The sequence below is a fragment of the Corvus moneduloides genome, chromosome 2 (genome assembly GCF_009650955.1).
Source record: "Corvus moneduloides isolate bCorMon1 chromosome 2, bCorMon1.pri, whole genome shotgun sequence".
NCBI lineage: Eukaryota > Metazoa > Chordata > Aves > Passeriformes > Corvidae > Corvus > Corvus moneduloides.
Window position 1 is genome coordinate 21,136,522 of NC_045477.1, and position 20,076 is coordinate 21,156,597.

Sequence of the window (20,076 nt, forward strand, 5' to 3'; positions counted from 1 at the left end):
GTTACACCATGAGCATTGAATTGAGTGTTCATGAGGTTGTTTGGTTTGGTTTTTTTTTTAATTGGAATCCCAATCAGAAAGATACTGACAAAGAGCAAAGATTTTTCAGAAATATTTTAGTACAAGGCAAGCTAAATAAAGTGGCCACATGATGCCAGCATTGTCTGGGAAACGGGAGAAAATTCCATTCCCAAATATATGGATTAGTTTCTTTTTCATTCTAACCACATTTCTTACGTTTTCTTTAGTGTGCACGCATCCACCCTTTCATTTCTCATTTTGCTGCAACCTTTTCATCAAGAATTTTAGTCAAGACTTTTTACAGCCTGCTTGCATCACCCCATGAAGAGCATGAAGCCCCCCGCTTTATATTCTTCCAGTATTACCGAGTTTCAGCAAATCTATGCTTAGCCATCTCATGATTCTCACCCCCTCCACAGCTTGTTTCTCCTTTCTGCTTTACATACCAAGCATCAGACTTTCTGCTGTTACATACAAGGAAATCCCATGGAATGATGCATTGCCACCTCACTGCTTGGATTTGCTTTTAGCATAAGTCTTAGTGAACATTCAGGTCATTACAAATTTTGATCTGGATTGCAGGAAAGAAGAGAATAAGGATGGTTTTTTTGCTCCAAAACAGAGTCCTCCTGCCCACCACTGTTTCTCAGTTCAAAATTGTCTTGCAAGAACATCCAAGGTATATTCTTGCTCCTTTCCATGAGATCTTGCTTTCAGCTTTGAGATGTACACACACTTCCACAATTTTTCCTTAAATGTTGAAAACATTCAGAAAGAGCATAAAACTAGAATCATAGAATCATTTAGGTTGGAAAAGACTGCTAAACATCATCAAGTCCAGCCATTATCCCAGCAGTGCCAAGTCCACCACTAAACCATACCCCTAAGTGCCACATCTACACATCTTTTAAATACCTCCAGGAATGGTGACTCAACAACTTCCCTGGGAAGCCTGTTCAAGTGGATTACAATCCTCTTCATCATGAAATGTTTCCTAATATCCAATCTAAACATTCCCTGGTGCAAATTTAGGCCATTCTCTTTCATTCTTTCATTTGTTACTTGGTAGAAGAGGCCAACCTCCACCTCACTACAGTCTCAGGTAGTTTTAGAGAGTGGTAAGGTCTCCAGTAGCCCACTGGCTGAGCCACACTCTCTGCTTCTAGCAGAGCTAAATCTTTCAGTAATTAGGTCCCTCTGCTCTGAGACCATAACCTAAAGAATTCTGAAGGCATTGTGACACTGTTAAACAGAGGTCTTTTTCTGTTATTTTTAATAGAAATGAAAGACACTAAGCTCTTCTGTTTTTTACAGTGATATCCAGCAGATACACACTTTTCCCCCAAAGCTTTTTATTTCTCTGTGTACATGTCCACACTTCTATAACAATTTCTAGTTGGAAGACTTCTATCTTACATTTTTTAATGCATTTGAGATGCATTGATTGGCAGGCCAGTTGCACACCTTGACCTACCCAAATAAAGTCACTCTAGGGTCTGAAGCTGTAATTTGAACTCCAGGCAAACCCACACTTGTCTCCCCTCTTTCACCCCTCAATAGGGTCTTGCTTTGCTTGCCTTCACTTCCCACGGTGGTGCACTGAAACAGAGCAGAAGTACACACACACCCACCTACTCTTCTCAGGAAAAAAAACCTAGCAAAGCAGATCAGCAGCATTTCAAATCTCACATGTTTTAAAGGAGAAATACACAACACCCAAGGTCAGACATATCAGGTACAGATATTTTGCACAAGGATAAAAGCTTCCCTTTGAAAATCTTCAGCAGAGATTAACTGGAGCCTTTATTCAGCTCAACCTGCCATACAACTCTGGTATTCATCTCTCCTCATATCAAGTAAAATATTTCCAATGGCTCACAGCCATGCTGATCTCAAGACTCACATCCTGGCACAACAGAAGTTGATCCCTATTACCTCAGACTCAGGGGAATTGTGTCAATGCAGATTTCAAAAGTGCATTCAAATTCCCTTCACAGCAGCAGAAGGATGAGTAAAGATATATTTACCTGGTTTGTTTCCTCATTATGTCCCCCCAGTGCCTTAAAAAAACTGGTTATTTCAAGGAGGAAGGTGCAAAAGAGAGTTGGCCAACAGCAGCCTCCAACACTCCCAGCCTGTTAGCCCACCATGTGAGGGCAAAAGGCATCTGCTTTGGTGGAAAAGCCAGAGCTTTAACCCAGCTGAATCTCATTCAGTGTTACTACCACTTCCAACACTCTTTTTCCTAGTGCCACAATACTTGCCATACCTTTGAAAATGCAACCACCACATTATGTTCTATTCCTTCAATTAAAAACATCTATTCTTTCTACAAAGTGGGATAAACCCATATTAGAAGACGATCAACATGAATTCAGGTAGAGCTCTTTGTGCAGAGTCTACTCCACAAGCTGAGCATTTGATGAGGTGGAAGAGCTGGATTAAGCGACATGAGGCAGGAGATGGCCAAGCCTGAGTACTGCTCATTATCAGGACCTTTCCCTACATATCCCACCAGGATGAGTGAGACATAACAGCACAGCTGCTCCTGCTCTTTCAGGCAGACTAATGAGAACAAGAGAGATGCCCATGTCCTGCCCACCACCTCACAGGTGACAGCTTGCATCTGGGACTGAACCACAATCCTTGGAGGCTCTGGGTGCCGCAGTGTCAGACTACCCATTGATCTCAACTTTACACAGGGTTTTGGAAAGCTGCATCCTTTCCCTGCAGCCCCACCATTTCTCAAAAAAACAAGCTAGCATGCCTAATTTCTGCAGTTCTGCAACAACAGGCAGGTGTACTTTCCAATAGATGAATGGCATCTGCCCTGAAGGCAGATCCCACATCTCCTGGAGAGCCCCAGTACACAATTATGCCCTAGACAGGCAATAAAGCCAAAGGACCTTCATGTTTCTTGGCCACTGCTCATCATTCCTTCGTATCAGAGGACGCCCAACAGCTCTTCCACAAACATTTTTTTAAAAGGTAGAAACACATCTGACATTCAGCTTTCACATGCTGAGTTCCTTCTGCCCCAAGAGGTACACGCTGTGAAACTGGGGCACTTCCAGGGTGATGGGAAAATGACCAGTTTGTTCATGATACAAGAATCCATCACAGTTTTATTCACTTCATGATAAATAAGGCATCTCTGCTATTTGATTTACCCAGACATCCTTGGTTCAACATTCAGAGCACTTGAAACAACTTCACCTTTTAAGAAAAATTTTTAAATGTTGTGAAAGGGAGGAGGATGGCTGTTCAAGCAGACTGGATGATCCTGTTCCACATCAGGAATCTGAAAAAGTGACATAATTGAAGCGTCTGGAGAGTATTACAATCACTTGAGGTTCATTGTCTAGCACCCAGTACCACATAAAGGAAGCTGCCAGTTAAGTAGGGAAAGAAAATGGGTTTGCATCAAAAGGTGCATCAGTATAAAGATCATAATACACAAGTGTCAGCTTCTGCCTTTTATTCAGACAATGAAGGGAGCAGAGAGCCTATCTTAATGTGAAAAGTTATATGCTTCTGTCAGAAAGACAGCAATTTGAAAGTCACAAAATAAAAAAATTGTAATACTGACATTCTTTGCATGAACTGAATTCAGTTACACCTTACAATATGCATATTTGGTTATTCTAAAAATCCCAGAAAAGCATATTAAGTAGTGCGAGAAATTTCAAGTGATTTTTTTGTCCCCACTTACTAACATCAGTTGTTGAAGGAGATATAACTCTGCACCTCTGTTGTTCTTTTAATTTACCAATCTATTCCTTTAAAAAAAGAGCTAACTGCAGAATTTCCAGTCTTCACTGAATGCTATGTAAACTTATATAAGCTGACAAAATGCTGATCTTCAGTACAAAGGGGTTCACTCTTACTTCAAGAAGAGACAGGGGAAATAACAAGAATATCATTTTACAACGGAGATCTTTCTCTTATCTGTAAAGCTAAATCATTTAAAATATTCATATCTTGGCTACAATACGTCTCTCAGCAGCACTGAAATGGAGAGTACTCAGAATGTAGTTGAAGTGTTTTTCTAACAATTATTCTGGTCCAGATAGCTACATATTGTTATATTCTTAAGGTTATGACAAGTATCTCTCATCCGTTACACACAAGCATTTATTTGATGTGTATCTTTTCTTACAGCTCTGTGTCAGCTGGCTATTTGTTCACACTATGTTGACCCTGAAAGGGAGTTGAGCGTCCTTTGCCATATCATGCTATTGCTTCAGTTTCCTGGCAAAGATGCCTACTAAAATATCTGCCAAAGCAGGTTTGCAGAGTCTCTGGAAACTGTTTCACTTCCATAAGTGACTTGGCAAATCTTTGCTAGTAAAGCCAGAGAATGTATAGATGTCTGTTTGGACTCCAGCCTGAGTTCATGGCAGAATTCTTTTAGCTTACAGTGTGCCATGAGCTGGGACATTTGTTTGTGCATCACTTAGCACAGCGAGGTCCCAGATCTATGCTGTGGAGCAGCAGCAACATCTGAGAGCAGAGGTTTTCTCTTTATCTGTCCCAAAGCCCACCTGAAGGCACTGCATCATCTGCAGCAGTGGGCTTGACTGAACCACTTACACAGCCCATGGCCATCCTGCATCAGAGCCAGGAGCTGAGCCTCCTGTCACTGCCAACCTGGCTCTGAGGGCTGGGGACACAAAGTGAGGGAGAAGGGAAGTGCGAAACATTGCACTGTTCATAGCGGTTACCTGCTGCTTTAAACCTTGACTCATGGGGAGTTCCCCAGGCAGGCAGAGAAGACTGTAAAACCACATGATCACATAATATTGTAAAAACCCTGAACACGTGCGTGACAGAAATTCTTGGGTGACTTTCAGGAAGTTACTGTGAACACCCCATCACGAGGGGAGCAGTAACATGCACACCTGCCTAGTTCTGCCTTCTGCCCCAGTGCCCGTTTACATGGCCACTCCTGGAGAGAGGATGGGGTCCAAATAAACTAGTGCAGCTGTTCAGGTGTGCTCACCCTGGCACTGCTGGAGATAGTTGCCCAGAAGAGTTTCCAGTCCTGACATTCAAGTGAGCTCCTTATGACCAACTTGCACACAACACATGGATAAGGCAGGTTTAAGCAGTACAGTTACATGAGGCTCCATATTTAAAGGGGTTCCATCTCTCCCAGATGTACCCAGGCCACAAGGTAGTGGCACAGTTTCTCCCCCTACTGTGTGCTAGGTAACACAAGCACACACACAGCGCATCTGTTCTGCCCAGAGCTACCTGGACTGAATAGTTCATCTGCCACTGAGAAGGGTGTGTTTTCACTCCAGACCTAAAATCAGATAATATTCTCATCATGGTTGAGCTAGCACACAGATTTGTGTATTTAGGTCCCTCAGTATGCTCACCCAGCACTGAAGCATTTCGATTGTCATGCATTAACACAGGGAATGTGTCTCTTAGACATGAATGTGTTGACACTGTTCAAGAGAATTAAGAGGCAATATTGATTATTCCTGCCAGAATCAATTCTTGTGACTGGCAGTAAATCAAATCAGATTCAAATTGTGACTTGGATACTCTGAAGCATGACCCAGTTATTTCAAGCTCAGATAGAATTTGTTTCTATAATTTATTCCTCCACCATTTTTGTGACTGTGATTACTGGTATGACCATGTAGCCAGAGTTGCTGGCCCAGGAGCCCCCAGAAAGAACAAGATACCCTGGGACCACACTACCTTAGCATCATATAGGCACACCACTTGCTCACACACCCTCCTACCCACCAGCCCAGGTAAACTGGCCAGTCTCAGACTGAGGCAGCCAGAGGGACTTTGCTCATAGCCAGCGGCAGTGGAGCTGTCCAGGTGATGTAACAAGGATGACAATGTAACCATTTTATGTGGGTGCAAAGCTTTTCTTGTTTCTAGATACAGCCCTGTCTCTGCCGGGTTAGGAGCAGCCAAAGGAGACCCCTGAGCCAAGAGAGCCCCAGACATCCACATGGCTCATGCCTGGCTGGGATCTGAAAGCCATCCAGAGTGTAGAACCAGCACCCCAGCAGTGCCTTGCTAAAACAACAGTGCCTCCAGGGCCAGCACCCACTCCTGCAAAGCCAGCCAAGGCATCTCTGCACACACGGCCCCATCATGCCTGTAACTAGGCAGGCTTTGTCCTGCATTAGATGTATGACACAACAATTCATGAACCATGACCTCTTTCTGAAGGTTATGGTCAGGGATAGGCCTACAATATTTAATTTGGATGTCTCCAGACCGTCACTGGTGAGCTTTTTGTTAAGGAGGTAGTTGGTCCCTGTTGGAACAGCAAACCCCCCAGAGCCCCACCAGCACACAGCCAGCAGGCAGCTGCACTGCCCTAGGTGGGTGTAAAACCAGGCATGACCTGCCAATGCGGCCTTGCAGCCTAGAAAGTCAATCACATCCTGGGCTTCATCAAAAGTGTGGCCAAGAGGTTGAAGCAGGTGGTTCTGCCCCTCTAATCCACTCTCATCAGACCCCTCCTGCAGAGCTGCATCCAGCTCTGGGGTCCCCAGCATAAGACAGGTCTGGAGGAGGGTCACAGAGATGATGCAAGGGCTGGAACATCTCCTGTATGAGAGAGTTGGGGTAGTTTCGTTTTTAGGGAAGAGAATGTTCCAGGGAGGCCTTACAGCAACTTTCTGGCACCCAAAGGCGGCCTGGAGAGAAGATGGGAAAGGACTCCTTATCAGGTAGTGTAGTGATAGGAGGGAGAGTAAAAATTTTAAATTGAAAGATGGAGTTTCAGATTAGATGTTAGAAAGAAATTCTTTACTGTGAGGATGCCGAGGCACTGGAACTGGTTGCCCAGAAAATTATGGATGCCCCAACCCTGGAAACGTTCAGGACCAGGCTGGACAGGGTTTTGAGCAAGCTAGTGCAGTAGAAGGTATCCCTGCCTATGGCAGAGGGGGTTGGAATGAGATGATCTTTGAGGCTCCTTCCAACCCAAACCATTCTATGATTCTATGACATTTGCTCCTTGTGGAGAGCAAAGGAGGAAGCAGAAGTGCTGACTTGGTCAGGAAAAAAAAACCAACAAAACTGATGTTGGTCACTTCTTGGTCAAAGATAGAATTTTCTTCTATGTCATAGTGAAACCAAAGCGTGCTGTGTGCGTCAGCCATATCAGCCACGCGTGTAGTGAGGCAAACAGCAAATTCTTTCAAAGACCTCCCAGTCTTATTCCCTTCATATCCATAAATACACTTTCTCTAAACCAATACATACACTAGCTTCTATGCATGAGATTAGTAAACCATTAAATATTTTTGATTTTAGTAAGTAATGAAACAAGTCGTTCTGCACTGAACACAGAATTTCCCAGTAGGGTAGTGACATTTTCTTCTGGAGTAGTTGCTCCAATTGATATTTTTTTTAGTTCGGGACTGAGTCATCACAAATAACAGCCTAGAAATTTCCTTACCAGTGAGTGGAGCTCCTTCTAAAAACTACATCGAAAGCAAATTTCAGCTGGTGTTTAGAGTACAAGTCATTCTTATTGTCACAAGTATTTAGCCCTCACATTATCTATTCTGAAAAATATCAAAATCTTAATTACGGCAGATATTTAAGGGTTTTTTAAATTGATTAAGTGAAAATTCTAAAGAACAACAATTTATTCTCGCTGGTTTTATGGGTATGAGTTGGTTGACATCAGCCTGCAAAAACTAAGATTTGTGATACTCTCTACAAGTGCTGTACAGCAACTGTTTGGTGTCTGTAGAAGGCTGGATTCTGGCAAGCTTGCACACCCTTTCACACCAAGGGGGAATGGACAACATCCCTGCTCATGCAGCCCACAAAGGCAAAACAGATGTTTAAAATCATGGTGTCATCTCAGAGACATTCCCCACAAGGTGAAGTATTGCCTCAAATATGGCAGTTAAGCAATGCAAAGCTCCTTTGTGTCAACACAAAAGGCCCAGATTAACCCTTCTCTTCCCCAGTGACACAGCAGTTCAGGTCTGCCCCAGCAGAGGAAGGAGCTCTGGGTCTCACTGAGCACCTCCACCTCTGTCTCCCAGTTTCTTCCAGCCCCACTTCAGATTCTGTGCAAAGGCCCATGCCCCAGCAAAATTTGAGTCAAGAGCACTTCACAAAGAGTTCACCTGCTCTTCACATCACCCCTATGGAAGTAGCCATATTTAATGGCCAAAATGCTGAAAGCCCAAATTTCCTAAAACCAAGGAATAACACGAAAAATGCACAGACTTGCTCAGTGCTAAAGCCTGTGAAAGAATGCCAGTCAGGGGAATCATTTGCAACTCTATCACAGATACAGACCACTACAAATCACAACAGATATGATAATTCAAAAACAAGTCTATACAGACTTAGTTTTGTCCAAAATCTTTCCATGATGATACTTTGGCATTCAGAACCTGATGTCTTTTTTTGGTAGAGGACTTCAAAATATATCTAAACTTCAGTATGTCCATCAAGCTGTTCCTTTGTCACCTTCAGAGCATTAGGCTTTGAGCTGCTTCTCTGACATTGTGACAAGGAGGAGGCATGGATAAGTTCATGAACTGAAGTGGGCAGGAAAAAAAATGCAGAAGTGAGATATCAGGGTTTGCTTTATCAGTCAGTCAAAGAGCTAGACTGCTTAATGAAGCAAATTTAGGATAGCATCCCATTTTAAGCAATTACCAAAAATAAGATAAAGTTTCCAATCCTGTGGACATCATAAAGTGGCATATCCAGCCTGTTCACATGGCTTTAAATCTCCAACCAACACAGAGGATTTTTTTGGGCATTTCAAAATGCCTGTAGCTCCATCTCTGCAGACCATCTCCAAAAGATCTGGAATGAACAAAAGAGGAGGTAGACAAAAAATGTAAGAGGGAATCATACCCTTTACTGAGCAGATATGAGCTGAGTGAGGCAGCGCTTAGCAGGGATCACCAGCATCCTGCCCCTGGGGTCAGGCACTCCTGGGAGCAGCTCCCTTGCATCCCCCCAGAGGTCAGCCTGTGCCCTCCATCCTGCACCCTAATCACACCTCCCTAGCTTCTCACATGTGCTTCATCAGACTCCTGTAGCTCCCAGCCACCTATTACCAAGATAATTAAATATTATTACATTTAATTAATAAGTTCCCTCAGAAAACACACACGTATGTGTAGGGTTCCTCCTGCAGCCCTGTATAGGTCAACAGATTACTGGTCTGGACTGATTAGACTTTCAAAACTTGACGCCTGATGGGCTGTTCCTGGCAGGGCAGGAATAGGCAGCAGTTACGGGAATCCATGTCAGCAAAGCCATTACTTAACCTGGCACCGCTCACACCCTTGGCTGGCTGCCTCGGAGGTCCCTCCCTTGCCTGCCCTCCAACAACACCACCAAAAGGAAAAGAAAACAAAGACAAATCCAAGATGCAGCAGGCAAGAAGGCTTTGTGACCCTGAAGGGTCCACTCATTGACCAAGTAAACACACTGGGAAAGCTCTTTAGAGTAACTGACATCTGGGGAAATATGAAGGGTTGGAGCATAAGAGAAAAGCTTGACTTAGAGGCAGTGTTTCTCACTAAAGAATGTGAACATGGGGGTTGGTGTCTTTTGCGCTTTTTTGAGCTTTTTCCTCTCTTTCCTTCTGTGCAGGGATGCAGACTTAACCAAGCCAAAGCTGGTACAGAGATGTTAAAGCCATGATTCAGAAATACTGGTTTTGAAGTGCTTGGCTCACACAGAGATTTCCTGCGTGACCTTGGGCAAGTCATTTGTCTGTGCTGCACTTCAGCTTCTAATCCATAAAACAAAGACAATGCCTTACAGGCAAGTTATGAGGTTATTAGTGACTGCAAATAGCCATGATGATGGGAGGCAGAGAAGCAATCAGGCAGATAGGGAGATCCACCCCCTGCAGGATCCTGATCCCTTGAGGATTCTGTCTGAGACCAAACCTCCCACAAGTAAAATGGCCGCTGTCTAATTAACACTGATTTCCAGGCATGTTTCAGCCTCTCACACTGAAATTGCATATATTATTGGAATAGGGCTAAATCAAAGTAAGATGGACTGTGGGTTCCTCCATACACAAAAAGTTCTCCAGCTGACAGGGAGGGAAAATATCTCCTCCAGCTCTTTGGTCTTCACCTTCCCAACTCCACACTCACTCTTCAGACTTGCCTCTCTCCCTCTCCATTCCCCCTCCTGCTAGAAGGGACACAAACTTTCATGATGTTCTGGTTATAAAGGGCAGTTAAGTATCAAAATATACAGGCTAGTGGGGAAACAGATAATCTCCCAGTCATTTTCACCTTTAATATTCTGTTCAAACTGCACAGCACTGTTTAAATAAAAGCACAGAAAAATGTCTGTCATCACAAGCCTCTTGAGGGTCTCCCATGAGGGCCCCCACCTTGCCCAGCAATTCCTTGGCCCTCCAGGGTGTGTCTTAGTTGGTTCAGCATAGCTATGGCACCACAGCCCTCACACTCACCTGGAGGGAGCCACATGGAGCATCCCTAATAAGGATGCAGCTGATTTCTGGCCTGATTGTGGGGCTGCCCTTCAGCCCCCAGCACTGCAGCCATGCCCTGCTCCAGGCATGGGGAGCACACCCTGGCAGAGCTGACTCCCCTCCACCACTGAGGGGATTCCTCTATTTTATTAAAACAACCAAGAAGTTGTTCTTTCAACAAAGTGTTTTGCTGAGTAAATTCTGACCAGCTCCAGCCAAAAAAAAGGGCTCTACTAATTTGTAGCTGCTCTGTTCCAAACTTTTTTTGTCAGTTCATACTGTACAATTACTCAATGGGCATGTTTATGATGTTTTACCGAAAGAGTTACAATACATGAAGTCATAAATTAGGAAGAATCCAGTAAGTATTTGTTAATTAATAACTTCAATCCATTGCAGGTCTTTGACCTTTTCCCCCTTGAGCTGGAACCCTGAAAATAATCATATCTGCTTTCTCTATTTTTGTTCATTTTAGAAAACATCCCAACCTGTGCTATTTATGTTTAAAATTTAAAAATAAAGTGAGTGAGTGGACTCCAACCCTGCAATCTAAAACATACAATGTTCTGTGCTGACAAAGCATCCCATTTGGGAACAAAACCTGCTGTAAGTTACTGGATCATGACTAATTTAATATAATTACTTCAATTATGGTGTTGACTGAGGCAAGAAAACATTATGCCAGGTTATAGAAGTATGTGAGTTAGATGGGATGGCTGAAAACACTCCCAGGTGCAAAAAGGTCTTTCAGAGTTTGAACTCCCAGCCTTCACTTGACTTTAAATCGCTGTTCAGCCAGTTGTAAGGCAGAAAGAAAACACACAGTAGCAATTCATGTCTCCACTCTGAAAGCTTAGTAGCTAATCAGGCTAACATTGAAATAATTATGGAAGATCTCACCAGAAACATGAGCACAGCATGTGAATTGTACTTGTTTTTTCAAGAGAGCATCACAGCATAAGTTGTTTGCATTTCTGTGCTGCCTAGAAGACTGCGTTAGAAGCCACAATATAGTTGTCTTTCAGACCTTCATATCCTCTTGGACAGCATATTTTAAATTCATAGGCCAAGCTTTTGGGAACAGCTAATGCTTTTGCTGCTCTTCTTAATGTATCTTTGCAGGACACAGGAGAGCTGAGTACCTGCTCTCTGAGAAGGGAGCTCTCTCTAACTGGAGTAATAGGAAGACCTAAAATTCCATGGCTAATTTTTGAAGACACACCAGCAGAACAGCACTGTCTTATTTAGGAGCCCAGAAAGTCATGCATCTCTTTAGCTTCTTTTATTCAAGGAGTCAAAAAAAAAAAGTGAAAATTCAAACAGAAACCCAACGACTTTGGCTTGGCGCATTCCTGTAGTGTTTGTCAGTGAGGAGGGGAGGAGTGCAAGAACTGGAACCAGCGCAGCACACAGGAGGTGTTGCAACAAGAAGCATTTCAGTGCCCCAGGCTTGCCCTCGCTGCCAAACAGCTCCCATACGCACCACGGTGACTCGAGTATCGGTCAGGGGTGGTGCAACCAGCTCCCAGGCTGGGCTCCATGAAGAGGTAAGGAGGGAGGGAGAATAGGAACAAAAGGGGCTCAGGGGGCTCCCAGACGCCATGCTCATGCTGACAGCACTGTCAGGAGCCTGGCACAGGGGGAACAACCTCCCTTCCAGTGCTGGCACGAGGCACCCTGTCCCCACGGCTGGCTAGCAACATCCATGTGGATCCACGCTCTTCCAACACAGTGGTGTTATTCGCTGGAGTGGTTTTAACAGGAGAACTGTAGTTGGTAAACATCCTCTTTCCCTCTTTCACAGCATTATCTCACCCTGTCAGGTCGTGTGGGGGCTCTGCACTGCTACCCGCCATCTCAGGCTAAGAGCGCACAATTCTTCCTCCTGCCCCCATCTCCAGATCACAGACAGATAAAACGAGCCAAGTATGTGTCAGCAATAAATGGAGGTCATTAGGAACAGCATGCCACAAGCAAGTGCAGGGTAACCCTTCAAAGACATGGGAACACCTCAGCAATTTAAACAAGATGCTAAACACGAGGGTGACTTCTCCAGAAACAGACAGCACAGGCTAAGGGAAAGAAAAAACAAAACAACCCCAAACCAACAGTTCTGCCACTTGCTTTTGTGTTTACATCTTGGTTTGGATTTCAGGCTGAGATCATACTCCTAGGATAATGAAAGCCTTAGGCAAGCAAACAGCAGCAGGAGACATTACACTGGAGAAGGGAAGAAGAGCACTTGGGAAACAGGAAGGAACAGCCACCTTTGTAAGCAGGCACTAAAACAAGTGTTCTCTTAAGCCATGTACAGCAAGTCCCGCATGCCAGGGCTACTACATGCCTTTGATAAGAAACAGAAAGCCAAATTCACTTTTGCTTCAATTCCCTTCTGTTCCCATTTAGAGGGACAGAATTTCCTTGTGACTGCAGCCAAGCAGCACACAAAAAACTTATTTCACACCTGCATTTATGCTATACACACACTGTATTTGGTGTCTAGACCTGAAAGATTTGTTTGCAGATCAGCGGACCTAACAAATCTGTGAAATCAAAGTGGTTTTGAGGGTCAGTCCCATTCATGCTCCTGTCCATAAGTTAACAGGCTGATGAGCTCAGCTCGCTATCCAGAATCACATGATTTGTCTTCCCTAGGCTCCTACCAAGTGCTAACTAAGGCGTATTAAAAGCACCCCTCTTTTATAACAAAACCAAAGCCCAGGCTTTAAACACTTATTAAACTGGGCTGTTTTTGTCAGAAGGAAATAAAACTATAATTGCTCAGGGAGGGCCATTATGTCTGTCCATAGCTACTACCAGTTCAATGGGTACAGGCAAACAACAGAGGTAGCTTGAATTAATTAAATATTCCTTTAGAAGCCACACTGGCATAAATTCATTTACCTTGTCATGGATGGATTAGAAAAAAACAAGGGCATTAAAGAAGATGAAGCTGAGTCAAATGATTCACAAAAATCAGGGAAAAAAATAAATAAAACCTCACTAAAATTTTGCACAGCATCAGCACAAGAAAAGGTACTTGCTTACTGGAGAACACATGCAGAAACTAGGAATAATCACACCTTTTGGGTTAGGTTTTTGTCACCATGTGCTCTCTTAGCCAATAAGAAAATTAACATACAAGCACTCTCTTAGCCACAGCCATAGAGGGCAGGTCCCATCAAATCTTCCTGTCTCTGTTCCACCCCTCTAGACAGGAAAATAAAAACATAGTATTACATTTCCAGGCCTTTTATAGCCCAGAGGCACCTCTGAGCCCACTTAACTCTACTCCACAGGTGATTCTCCCTTTTACAGCACATTGATGTAACTATCCACAGTCTCTCCCAATTTCCTCAGCCCTACTGCTGCCTCTCCCTCCCAATGAAGCCCAGATGGACCACTTGGCATCATTCACCCTACTTCCTTTAAAGAAGTACCGGTGACTTACCAGCAAAGGGGAATTACACTGGAATAATGGGAAAGAGAGCCTGGAAATACTCAGCCCTGCAGAAAAATCTCATGGCATTAAAGATGGGGCCAATTTTGTCTGAGTTGGAGGTGGGTCAGCCTCCACAAGCTGTATCCTGTGTTGCTGGAGTCAACAAAGCCAAGCCCGTTAACTCCAGCAGGCGCTGAATCCAGCTCCAATGGAGTATGACCAAAAATTAGCCCGTTTCTTGACACATGCTATTATAATTCAAACAGCACAAGCTTTCCAGTCCATGATTAAATATCATTTCTGCCTTTCCCCATCTCTCAGACTTTGAACTAATGAATGGAGTAATTAGCGTGGGTTGGGAAGGAGAAATCTGCTAGCAGTGATGCGTACCCACAAACACACGTGCTCACGCACATTAAATGAACTGGTGGGGCTTAGCACCATGATGATAAATACTGAGGCAGTCAGCTATGACAAAGCAGTTTTTCATGTTATCCTTAAAAAATAAACAGAACTTCCGGGTACCATGTGTCATATCAGATGTAGAAAACAAAGTTACACATTACTAAAGTTCAGGTCCACTAACTGGAAAGCAGTAATAGCCAGCCACACCTGAAAACTGGGCTGGAGAATAACACACATAAAAAATTACCCACAGGTTCTGGTACACCTCTGGCAAATATCAAAGGTCTTATGATTGTTACTGTTATTCTTAGCAGTGCCAAGTATCATGCAATTAAGAGGATCTGGACTCTCATTAAAACAAAATTAAGTTCCCTGAGCGCAGAAGTGCTTCAAAGCAGGTATCTTTTAAGAATCAAAACCAAAGGCAAGTGAAACCTGAGTTTGTAAAAACATGTATGTTCAGATCACTTTTAGAAGCTCAACTGCTAATTTGTATATATGTGTGTGTGTGTGTGCGTGTGTGTGTGTGTGTGTTGGTGTTAGAAATACTGGGTCATGGTAGCATTGTGGGATTCACACTGCACTGATAAAGCTCAGAGCTAAATATAGACATGAATGAGAAAGTGTTTATACAATCACAGAAGAATTTGGGTTGGAAGACACCTTGTCATCTCATCCAACCCCCCTGCAATAAGCAGGGACACCTTCCACTAGACCAGGCTGTTCAGAGCCCTTGAATGTTTCCAGGGGTGGGGCATCCACCACTTCTCAGGGCAACCTGTTCCAGTGTCTCACCACCCTCATTGTAAAAAAAACCCTGCCAAACACCGAGGCCTGAATCATTATAGAGTTTGTTTTTCTAGCCCATAAGAACTAGCCAAATGCAAGAAAACTGCTCCAAGAGGCATCATACTGAAAGTCCAGATGTGCTCCCGTACTACTGGTTGGACATCCTCGGCACGGGTAAAGGAACACTGGAAACAATAACAAGCCTACAACATACTGATTGCTTAGGAGCTGTGAGTCAGCCAGCATGAAAATTAGTGTTAAACAGTATATGTGCAGAAGCATAAGCCCTAACACAGGACAGCTAAATCCACTCTAATCCTAGGTTTGGTGCTACAAAGTGCTCATGCTTGCCCGATACTAAAAAGCTCCAATATAAATTGAAGCCAGACATTGTGCGCAAGCGTTTTCCGGTACTCTTTGTCACATACAGACCATTCACTTTTCTAAAACCTCAGCCACGCAGTTTGCAGAAGCAGGACATCTGCCCACACTGTCCCGTTGCTCTCAGCAGTGTGACTCACTGGTGCTGTGGAAGTCAAGGGCTCCCTGGCCACTGCTAGACGGCTGTGTCTTGCCCCATGTGTTGGGTGGGCAGGTCTCTGTCCCCTCATCGGGTCCTCACCACCAGGCTGCTGGCACACCTCCCCTCGCACAGCCTGGCCCTGAAAACCTTAAATTCAGGAAAGTCCTGGGAACAGACAAGCACACAGCCAGACTGTTGGCTGACAAAAAGCCAAGGACTCTTTAGTTTTGTTTCCAGGATGGATTTCTTCAGTTCAGCTCAAACATTGACACAGCCATTAAAAGCACAGAAATAGAAACTCCCTCTTGGGTCATCCTGTCCACTCTCCTGGAAGCCAGCTCAGAGAAGGACAGCGTGGCCCATCTAACAGCTGTTATATTTATTATTTATTTACATTATTTGTTTGTTTATTTATTTATTTTTTAAAAAGGATTCACAGAGAATCAATCAATCAATATGCAATTGGCACTGTTAATACTTCCTCTAGTCATTTGTCCAGTCATCTGTGAAAATGCAGACAAAACAGACCTCTTCCTCCAGGACTTTGCCCTTCGGGCTGTCTTCATTTAACACCTTCCTAAATTAAAACTTTGTTATTTGGGGTACTGAGGATTACCTGTCTTTGTATGTCATCTTCTAGGCTCCTAAACACCTTTCTTTTTCTTGTCAATGCACAGAGCTGCTGCCATCAGCATTTCATTATCGGGACCTGTGGAAATACAGATAGGTCAGAAAAACAGATGACGAAGCACCTAAACCCATTATGTTTAGAATAGTAACCTACCTTGGGGAAAAAAAACCAAACAAACAAACACTAAAATATTTGGGAATACAGAACACAAAGAGTCATATTTCTGCCTGGGAGATCTCAGCTGTGAGAAAGCATCAGCAATAGTTCTGGTCAGCCTGGACATCTCAGTCCAAGGGACTGGGCAGGTAGGGTGCACACATCTGGGATTTTGGGACATCCAGAGGCTCTGGCAGAGCAACTGCAACTCCTGCTCTTTCTGCCCAGTCAGAGATCAGGAAACTCAACAGCAGATGCACAAACATACCGTATTTTGGGGGGTCAACAGCAATATGCCTTGCTCTTGCTCCAGAAGACTGCAGATGAGAAGTGTTTTAGGATGGCAGTTTGGATCTGCCAGCCAGCTCACTCAAAGCAAAGACAGATGTCACTCCTTGGGACGACTGCAGCAAAGACACGCCATGAGAATTACACACTTCTACCTGATAAGACTGTTGGGCCATGTTACCACCATCTTATTACAAAACACCTCTATGCTAGTGACACAGGGGAGGGATGAAGGGAGAGATGGGCCATGCAGGAGCCACAGCACCTGCAGGTAGCACAAAATAGAGGGAGAAGAGGACCCTGCACAGCTGTGCCAGGATCAGAGCAGGATTTCGTGTGGAGCTTCCCCACTCTTCAGAGACAACACGGAGTGCTCAGCCCCACAGGGTGCAGTCAGCACCAGCAGAACCTCGCACAGTGAGGTGGCAGCATGGGAACCCAACCCCAGGGACATCTCCCTTCCTTGTGCCTGTGGCTGGCAGGGACACCAGCAGCAATGCCAGCAGCAACATACCCATCTCCTGCCTGGAAGGGTCAGCAAGGCAGCTTAGCAGGAGTGGGGTTAATTCATCCCTCCCAGCCATGACTGGAGGATGCAGAAAAAAGCCAAGTGGGATCACTATCCCCAGGCCCTGTTTATTTTGGATGGCAGTGGCCAAGGATCAGAGTTTGTGTTGTTTGTGTTCATTTCATTTCACCATAATGCTGAGAAGTCCCAGCATAGGGACAAGTCATGCCAAAATGGGAGGGTGTTTTCCAAGCCTCTAGCCAAGTCTCCTCTGGAATAATGACTTATTTGGTGAGGCAACAGCACTGAGCATTTTCCTTGGCCAGGCACATATGAGAAGTGACATCCAGCACCCACACCTCCTCCTGATGAGCCCAACTACCCCCAGCCCCTGGCCTGACACACAGAAGCAGCTCTTTGTGCAACTGAGGACTGGCAGTTCCTGCAGTCCACAGCCCTGCCCTCAGTGCTGCCAGTGCCTTCTCCATCCACAGGGATGAACAGCTCAGCACTGCCAGTTGGTCTGAGTTGGATTTAGGATGAGACTCCCCAGGAGTGTCCAAGACCATGCTCAGCCAGAGTTTGTCCACTCCATGCCCAGGGAGAGCACCAGCTGTGTTTTATGCAGCACGAGTTGGAAGTGGACTTCAGCAGTGAACAGCAGCCCTAATTACCCAGCCTGGCAAATCCCACACTGGCAAATCCCAGGCCAAGAGAGGTGTGGGGCAATTATTGCCTCCATGGGCCTCAGTAATAAAAGGCACAATGCTCAAAGAGAGGGATTGTGCTAGTAGGATAGGGTTTATGAAAAGTTTTTATCATCTTTCCCTGTGAGAAACTGGGTTCAAAATATTGATGTTTTTCAAGCGTCTGCCCAGAATTAAAAGAGACCATGTTAGTTGTCTCATGTGCAGTCACAGGGATGAAAACTGTGCTTCTGAACACACCCAAATTTTGGGAAAGCTTGGGGTTCTATGACTCAGTCACATTTTCCAGCCCTCACCCCCTCACTCCATAATGAATAAACTTCACTTGCAGTTGCTCTGTGGTGTGGTGTTTCCTTTGCACATCATGGATTAAAATCCACAGGCTGGGAAATGCACAGTTAACGACATCATTCGTCCTTGCTGTACTGGCCATAACTTCACATTGGTTTGGAAAATTTAAAGAAACAATATTTTAAGCCAAATACTGTATAGATTCACAGCAGTTAGTAAATAGTTTCAGACATTTTAATAAGTGCTGAATGAGTGAAAGAAGAGAGTTACAGAGACCAGCACGTCAACAGTTTTTTATAAATATCTCTGTCATGTTACCAAAATGACTTCATTGTGGTCCGGATCACTTTTGTAAAGGAGAAGAAATGGATGGGAATATATTAATTTCCACAGATGGCAACAATAAACAACACTACAAACTCAAATATAAAATGCTATATTGTGATAGAAATGAACAGATGAAGATGAAGATGAAGATGAACAGAAAACAAAGGAAAAAAAAGTCTTCCCCATCTCCTTTATTGTCTGAAGATAGCTACAATAAATAGAGCCTGACCTTTTTTTTTTTTTTTTCCTTTGAGATCAACCAGTCATCCAGACAGATCTTGAGCCTCTGTTTATTTCATGGTAGAGACATTTGTACTGTGGTTTTTACTGCGGGTGGAGCAGTATGCTGACAATCTACCACCACCTTCAAAATTAAAGCCTTACCTAGACTTTGTGAAAGCAAAAGTAAAAGTCTGGGTAAATCATCATGCACATGTGATACTAGCACTGTCATCTAAAGCCAAATGAAATCTGGGTTAAGGTTTAATGGTCTCTATTGCCCTCATTTCCCCCTTTCTGTTTCCTGGTCTCCACCCTCAAATGCAGACAGTGTGGACTATCCTGAGTTTGCCCTGGGTTTGCCAAATTGGATGGTCATGCCACAGACCACCTTCTTATGTTTATTGTATGTGCCAATGCTAAACACTACATGGTAGACTGAGATTTGTTTCTGTGATCCATTATGAGAAAATTCTGCACATTCTTCCATTTTCCTTATCTTGATCTTATGATCTAATGATCATAACTTATGAATTACTTATGATCTAATTCTCATCTCGTATAATGATTGACTTATGATCTAATTCTCATCTTATTCTTACTGCATAATGAGCCGGAAACACAAATTAATATTAATCAATGTGAAAAATATTTACAGCCTTTGGGCTGTTTATACATTTTTGTTAATGGCACAGTGACATTTCACATTGTGACCTGATTATCTTAATTGCCCAGTATTACTCCTGTTTCCTGATGGAATGCCACTCACGTGAATGAGAGGCGTTCATAAACATGCTTCAAGGCACCAGCAGGGTACAGGACACACTCACCCATGCACAAATGAGGAGATATCTTTGCAAGAGGGCAAGGCAGATGATCCTGCAGTATATGAGGATCTCAATGATATTTTCTAGGCCAGTATAACTGTTTGCCTGCAGGCAGCCAGTTTATTTCTTAAAGACTGCAGCTGTGCTGTACTGTACACAATTGCTGCCCATGGAGGTTCTAGTTGAGAGACAAAAAGAGGTATTTTCACACCCACAACCCTTCAAAATTCTTTGCAAAGGGGACAAATTGCACAAAAATCTGAAGTGACCAGGAGAAACAGATGTGCAAGATGTGTATGCACCTACCACAGGACAGATGAGAAGAGTTTAAGGAATAAAGCAACCATTGAGGGGCACTGGGATGAGGACACCACAGTGCTTGCATACCAGGCACCCAAGCAGGTCCAAGGCTGATGGGGTTTGTAAGATTGCAAACAGAGCTGTGCTAGAGAGGTACAT

General features: G+C 44.0%; 1 protein-coding gene across 1 annotated transcript in view; it reads right to left on the reverse strand.

Annotated features, from left to right (window-relative positions):
- Positions 1-16,811, reverse strand: part of ZPLD1 (zona pellucida like domain containing 1) — a 106,326-nt gene extending 89,515 nt beyond the window's left edge. The window contains exon 1 of the mRNA XM_032098370.1: positions 16,280-16,811. The gene's annotated coding sequence lies outside the window, so the exon portion shown is untranslated. The remainder of the gene's footprint in view (positions 1-16,279) is intronic.
- Positions 16,812-20,076: the final 3,265 nt, after the last annotated feature.